Consider the following 6,259-nt stretch of genomic DNA (forward strand, 5'->3'; position numbering starts at 1 on the left):
TCGCACGCATTAATAGAACAAAGAACTAACGGGAGGAATTCTACAATTTTTTGGACGTGGCCGTTACCATTTTTCTATGATGCTTGTTCTCGGACATAGAGTCATAGATCGTAATAAACCGTTCCCGAATCTTTACAGCTAGAAGAAGCCAGTGCGACCTATCCGCGAAACAAAATGGCAATGTATACAACATCGACGTCCACCCAGGACCAAGAATGTTTCAGGGATTTGTTGGTGGCAATGATGTAATCATAGATTCGGGATTGATTTGTCCAATCAAACTTATCCTTATCTTAACACTTGAGCCAAGTTTCATACCCTTAGATGCAATAACTATGAAAGAAAACGTTCATCCTTGTGAACAAATGGAAACAACATATGTATGTCAATAATAGATGCAATACCCATCAATTGTTGACATCTGTAAAAAATTAGCACTCTGTTTGTTGACATATTGACATCTATTATTGACATTGATGTAAACAAATAGAGGGATAATTTCTTATAGATGTCAACAATTGACGGATATTGTTGATGTCTATTTTTCAACAATTGACAGGTATTTTATCATGTAAAAAGGATAAAATAAAGAGATGGAAGTCGTACCTGATCGCAAAGCCATTCTTCTTCAGTCTAAAGAGTGTAGAAAAATGTCTTTGACCAGACCTCAAGTTCCGTGAAATCCCATCCCCATGGTAAAAACATCTTCTCTTTTCACATACCATATGTTGGAATTGATCTAGGGTTAAGAAAAGATTTAACGCTTCGAGCAAGCGGCGGAATTTAAAAATTCCCTTTAAAACAAGTAAAACGTTTTTACTAACCTAGACAAAGAGAAAGTACATATAAATTAAAACTATTAATGAGCATTATATGTTTACTAACCTTTTGAGAAGCTTGAATGTTGAGAATCCTTAGGAATGTTGAAACGTTCGTCTCCCCTCATAACATGTCTCTCTTCTTTCCTCGGAAACTCGAGAGACCACGAAAGTTTCTATCACAATAATCACTCGAGAAAGAAAGGAATTAGTGTGTGGGCACTTTTAAACACGACGACTCAAGAACAAGTCTCAACGTCGAAGAGCTAAAACACTAGGTCAAATGTGGACCTAGGTACCAAAACAAAAACGAAAGAAAACTTAGAGAGAGAGGGAGAGGGGACGGCCAAGCTAGAGAGAGAAGCTCTCAATCTCTAAAACTTTGGAATGAATAAAATGAGAGGAATGAGGGCTCTATTTATAGAGGAGGGATTACCTATAACAAGGTAGTTTCATTTTCTATAGAATATCACATATTCATTAGGGGTGTACAAAAATTGACCGAAAATTGGTTAAACCGATAACCGAACCAATCCGGACCCGAAATTCGGTGCCACGTCATCAAACCGAAAATTCGGTTCGGTTAACCGAAACCGAATTTAAGAATCGGTTCGGTTATCGGTTTTGAAAATCCAAAAATTCGGTTTTCAGTTATTTAACCGATTTTTTTATCCAGTTTTGAAACCGGATAACCAGTTTTAAACCGGATAACATATTTTAATCGGTTAACCGATTTGAACCGGATAACCGATTTGGATAATTATAACATCTTTAAAACTGGTTAACCAGTTTTGAAATCGGTTAACCGGTTTTGAAACTGGTTAACCAGTTTTAAAACGGTTATAAAATCGGTTATCGGTTTTACAAAACCGGTTAACCGAATTTTCGGTTAACCGATTTTCGGTTTTTGACCAATTCGGTTCGGTCATTGGTCCAAAATTTTCAAAACCGAAAATTCGGTTTCGGTTTTCAAATTGGTCCAAAACCGAACCGAACCGAACCGATTTCACCCCTAATATTCATGAGCAAATATTGCCTTCATTCCACATAAGTCATAGGGCCAAGGAGCTTCTAGAAAGCCCTTAGATTTGTTTCCTTTTATGTTCTCCCTTAGCCTTGACCGAAATCCCATCTTCCTTGTATAGGAAATTTGTTTCCTCTTTTTCTTTTGGCAAGTATCTTCATACATCAATGCACAAAATAATCTCTCTTTTTCTAGCTATGTTGGACGGGCAAGAGCATCTAGAAGGAGCTTCTAGATATTTCTTCATTTGTTCATGACAACATAAGAAAGACCCATTAAGAATTTTCAAGTAAAATTCTATGAAATGTAATCCACAAGGCCCAATAAACTTGTTATGGCGGAGTGATAATATGTCATCATATGACAATGTCAAAAAAGTTATTGACATTCATTTCACCCTATGTCCAAAAAGACAAAATACCCTTATAACAATTTTCCTAAAGCTTGTCTCGTTCTTGTTTTGACTTAGCTTCTAGTTTAATTATTCCTACTCGATATGATTTGTGACAGTGACCTCATGAATCCAAATGAACAAAGCTTGAGCTAAAATACTTGGACTCAAAAGTTCACAAAGTTGTGATGAGTGGATCCACTGAATATTATCTATGTTTACCCTTCATGAATATCATCAGCTAATCGGGATTTACAAAATTACCATTTTACCTTTCTAGCTGTTATTTCCTCAACTCCTTTGTCGCTTGTGAATAAGTTAGAAACAATGTATTAACGAGGAGCTAACAAGTCACATTGATTCATCCAAAAGAGTCATGACTCAATTTGGACACTGGCCAGTTCATTTATTCACATTCCAAGGAATAAAGCATGGTGTGATATACATTGCATTTCAGAAATCTTGTACATGAATTCCATATCTATGAGAACTTCACAAAGTTACTCATGACATCTTCATAACTTAGTACTTCACCAATAGGTCATGTTAAGAATCACATAGTGAATCCGAACTCTGACTTTCTCAAATGAGAATACGTAAGCTATGAAATGGCATGTCTCATTTCAGGATTGAGGTAAGCATGATGCAATTCATACGTAGTGACCTCGAGACATAAGAGGGTAAATGATTTGTTCTTATCTTGTCTCTTGAAGTGCACTGGTCAATTCAGTACCTTCAGAAGATACCTAGAAGAACTATAGAGTCTCCAACTCTCAATGTCCCATAACCAGACATCATAGATTCTCCTAACAATCGTACTGAGATCAATAGTCCTTTAATCCTTAGATTGCGAATATATTGTTTTAAGCAAACCATGAAGAGTTTTTTCATGCAAATCTACATTTGTCTCTTCATGTGTTGTTAGGTTTGTTTATGGACTAAAGGCTAAGGTTTTATCATAAAGCTTCAGACAAGGAAGAATGAATGAACGTTTCAACTTTTATTAATAAATAATCAATTACAAGCAAGAGTCTTCGTGAGACTTTATTACATCAAACGTACATAAGTAAAGACTACAACTCTTCTTGTGGGTACCATTGACAACACCATAGTCTTTCCTCGTCCTTCTTTTTTCTCAAACCGATCTTCAGCCAAGTCTTCATTATAAGTACGTCCATAAGAGATGTTGGAGGGTACGGAGCAGTCAGAGGATTCTTCTTTGGGCGATGAATGTTTTTAATAAACTTTATGTATGGCCTTGGGACAGGAGTTGGAGTGTATTTCTTTGGAGATCACGTGATTCAGACATGTCTTTTCGGTGAATCCTCTATGTTTATAGGAACGATCTTCCAAAATTCCCAATTTTCCTTGTCCTTTACATCATTGGTCTCATCCTCCATCTCCCACAACGTTTTGCCTTCGGGAACTGAGCCAATATAAATAAGTTGGCTTTCGTTGTACATCTCTTCCTCATACTGCTCACAATCCAATTGTAAGAGGTGCACTCTCGCTTGTGATTCAGTTAGATTTTGGGTTGAATCTAACTGGCTCTCTTCGATCGGCCCTGAATTAAGAAGTATCAGTTAATCCAAACAAAGTTCGTGTAATTTGTTGACATATAAGTCAACAATAGATGTTTATTGTTGACATTTATGTCCGCAATTGATCAATTCATGACATTGATGCAACAATTGACTTCTATGTCAACAATAGATGTCAATTGTTGACATCGACTATATATCCAATTGATATCAATTTATTCAATTTATTTGGTTCATGACTATTTTGTAATTTATTCAATTTATTCACCCACCATATTTTGCAAAAACTAAAGCCTTGTTTAGGAAACCAGTCTATATCAATTTTCATAAAAACACGAAACAATATACGACAAAGTAGTATTTTGGACATCCAAAACTTGACCCTTAGCATTAATCTCAAACACAATTGACTCTTCAAACGATTATACCGTTTTCATTGTCTTTGTGGGACTTCATTCTCTTTGTCACCTTCTATATGGCTTCTTGAGCCGTACCTGTAACATTAGATTGATTAAAAAACAAGTTTTACATTATATGATTGCAGTTATTGACATAAATGTACATACCATCTCCATCTTCGTTCTGGTCCTCTTTATCTTTCTTCTTCTTCTTCTTCTTCTTCTTCTTCTTCTTCTTCTTCTTCTTCTTCTTCTTCTTTGTCTTCTTCCTCTTCCTTGTCCTCTTCAATCCAATCCTCTGGTCCCGAATCTGGTTGATTTTCTTCTGAATTCTTGTTGGAGAGCTCCAACAATTGATCCTTGACAATTTTGGTGAATTCTTGGAAACTTTATTTCATCTCCATCCGGAACAAGCTCCATTCACCCTTCATGTGGTTGACTGTGTCTTCCACGGATTTCAACTGAGCCTGTGTTAAAAAGTAGATGATAGAAATGTTATTTTTACTATACATAAATCAACAAATAATATAATAGATGTCAACCGAGCCTATGTTAAATGTACATACCTCAGAATCTTCGCTGGGGCCTGATGAGTTGTTCTCGATGGATGAGATATGTCTCCAGATGATTCAACTCGTGCCTGTAACAAAATGTCAACAATTGTTAAGAAAAAGGGCAACAATTGATGTTATATTCCAACAATAGATGTCAATTGTTGACATCTATATCAGACATAGATGTCAACAATTAAGGTCAATTGTTGATATCAATTCCAAAAATTGACATCTATTGTTGACATAAATGTCAAAAATCGACATCTATTGTTGATATTTATGTCAACAAACAGAGACCCCTAAACTCACAGATGTCAGCAATAGATGTCGATTGTTGACATCTATATCAACAATAGACATCTATTGTTGATATCAAAACCATTAAAAAACATGTAATGAGAAATTAATACCTTTAGTCGTAACTTCTGGGTTTTCGTGATATTCAAAATGTACTCTTGGTTTGAACTCCAAATCCTTGGATTAGATATCGATGTTTTGGAAAGTGTTGTCCAGAACATGGGTCACCGATTTCCATCGACACAAAAGTGGAGATGTCGTCTCAGACACTTTCTCGCAATACGCGAGAGATGTGAGCATAGGCATGGTCTCAATAGCCCATATCTATAGAGGATACAAAAATGAAGGAAAATTGATATTTCCCTTCGACTCGGACTTCGAGGAGACATTCTTGATGTACTTGCGGGCGCACGCTAGGAAAAAATTGCAGACATCCTTACCCTACATATATGAGTTAAATTGGTCTAGGTCCTCAACCAACTTCACGTAGGACCAATCTGGAACGTTTCTATGAGGTGCGGCACAGAGGAGCACGTTGAAGATAAAATGGAAGAGTAAGAACTTTACCTGCTTCTCAGCATTTTGCCAACCTTTGCTTTCTTTGAGTTGCGAGGTCAGCACACCACGAGTCTTGAATGTCCCATTATTGAATACGCTCGTGAATAATCCATCTTCGACAACTTCCATGTAGTTGCGAGCTTCGTAGTTGTAGACTACACGAAGACCCATGATGTCCGAAAAATGCTTGATTGAAAAAGTCCGAGGTTCACCACAAAGCTCTATGAAGAGAGCATCATCACTCTCATGCCCTTCGAATTTACCAACCCTCATCAACAAGTGGTTGATAATCTTTGATGGCCGGTTGACCTTTGGGAGTTTTAAAAACTGGCCGAAGCAGGAATTTTGAAATAGAGCTGTCTCATTTTCGGTCATGTCGCCGGCTTCTTCAAATTTGTCAAGTGAACAATAAAAAGTGAAATTATGGTCCACTATGTCCCCTTCGGAGAAAAACCTCTCCCATCCCTAAAAAACATTACAAAAAAGAATCTAAAATCAAGGAACCTTCAAAGATTATCATTTGTTGACATCTACCTTAAAACACTAAAAACTGTTGATGGATATTGTTGACATTTATTGGTATCAATTGTTGACATATAGATGTCAACAATAGTCATCAACTGTTGACATCAATGTCAACACTTGGTATCAATTGTTGACATTGATGTCAACAGTTGA

Source organism: Urtica dioica, chromosome 5 (assembly GCF_054948205.1).
Source record: "Urtica dioica subsp. dioica isolate 48M chromosome 5, U.dioica_male_clone48M_v1_H2, whole genome shotgun sequence".
NCBI lineage: Eukaryota > Viridiplantae > Streptophyta > Magnoliopsida > Rosales > Urticaceae > Urtica > Urtica dioica.